This window comes from Chrysochloris asiatica, unplaced genomic scaffold (assembly GCF_000296735.1).
Source record: "Chrysochloris asiatica unplaced genomic scaffold, ChrAsi1.0 scaffold00236, whole genome shotgun sequence".
Lineage (NCBI taxonomy): Eukaryota > Metazoa > Chordata > Mammalia > Afrosoricida > Chrysochloridae > Chrysochloris > Chrysochloris asiatica.
The window spans coordinates 1822403-1824346 of NW_006408754.1; positions in this window are offsets into that span (position 1 = coordinate 1822403).

The window sequence follows — 1944 nt, forward strand, 5'->3', positions numbered from 1 at the left end:
GACTATACACATGGACCTCACCAGATGGAAAACATAGAAATCAAATTGACTACATCTGAGGAAAGAGATGATGGGAAAGCTCCATATCATCAGTGAAAACAAGGCAGACTGTGGAACAAACCATCAATTACTAATATGCAAATTCAAACTGAAGCTGAAGAAAATGAAAACAAGTCCACAAGAGCCAAAATATGACCTTGAATGTATCCCACCTGAATTACAATGATTATAATCTCTTCCATGTACCATCAGTTAACAGTATTTCTCTCTATACATTTTAGCTCTGTTTTTAAAACTCTCAGGTATATATAATAACTTAAACCACCAAAGGGCACATTCTACAAGTCTGCTTCCTGGCCACCAGCTCTCAGTCCATCTCTTTCTATGAATCTGGTGTCTTCAGTTGCTCCCTCTCTCGGTGTCCCCATCTCTGCCTCCATCTCTGGTGTCACTGCTTCTCTGGATAGGGTCCTACATTCTGCTTGTGCTCCTCTCCCTTGATGGTCCTAGGGGCCTCTGTTTCTGAACTGTAAATTTAACCACTCCCCCAGTTTTTTTTTTTACAAAACTTCTACCTTTACAATTGTGACAGTCACAATTAGTCATGATAACAATTACTGACTACTAAGTTCTAAGAACCTTATCCCCATCTTTTTTTCACCAGACTCATCTAGACAAGATGAAAACTATTCAATAGGGACTCTATCTTCCCTCACACACTGTGAAACTAAACTCCTTCTTGAAAACTTGTAAGTCAGTTGCTTCATGCCTTTATCACCCCCTCAATTTAGGTAGCCAGTGTTGCCCATCCCTATCAACCCTGTATACAGAGGTTGATACTTGTTGTGAAGACTCCTCTCTGTGGGTATTTTTAGCTACTACATCCATGAGTATAGGTTACATTCATCTAATTGTAGCAATGTACTCTCGTTTCCTTTATTAAAAAAAAAAAAATTAAATCTTCTTCTAGTCGAGTTCTGATTATCAAGTCATTGAAGCTAGGTCAAATGGGTATTATCTGCAAGTTTGAGTGTTCTTGTGCATCTCTCCTCACTTTATATCAGCTAGATGCTTCACTCTTAGCTCTAGCCCTCTGTGGCTATGTCCTTGTTCATGGGCTCAGGTGTCCCCAAGTTTCAACACACTTTGGACCAACCAGCCCTTCACCTTCTCTCCCTCATTTCCAGGTCAATGGGAGTCTACAGAACATGGTTGGACTCAGCCCATTTCTATATTGCTGGCTTTCCCCCTCTTCCAATCACCAGTAAACCAATCTGGTCACCAGCAAGCTTACATGCCTGCTCATGTGTTCCCTTTGAGTTTCAGTCTTATAGAGGGGTTTGTTCTGAAGGGACTTGACTGCTTGCCTTGATGGCTTTACAGCCTTTATTTCAGTTCTCATTTTAAGAGATACCATTTGTTGGTAACTTCTAAATTCCAGGTTTTTGCATCAGTGGTCATATTTACTCCTTCTAACAAACAGAGTTAAAGACAGACAATGTCTCTCTCTTTATCAAATCTGAAGCAGTTACTAACTGGCAAGTTTTCACCTACAGGTCTAAAAAGGCCCATGGTTTTGGTGTGTTTTTATGCTGAATCCCACCATATTTATTTTTCTGGTTGACTGGGCAGTAGTTATGTTAAGAGTTGATGGTAAATTGGTCCAAAGAATACTGTGCTGATGTTTTCAAAGCAGTCTATGTTGTCTGAACCTGTACCAAAAGAAAGCAGAAGTCATGGTCTCTGAGTCTAAATTGCATGTCCCACCAGTTAATCTGATTATTATATGTTGTTGTTGCTGTTAGGTGCCATTGAGTCAGTACCAACTCATAGCGACCTTATGCACAGCAGAATGAAACACTGCCCGTTCCTGCACCAGCCTCACTACTTTGCCATGCTTGAGTCCATCGATGCTGCTGCTTGGCCAATCCATCTCATTGGGGG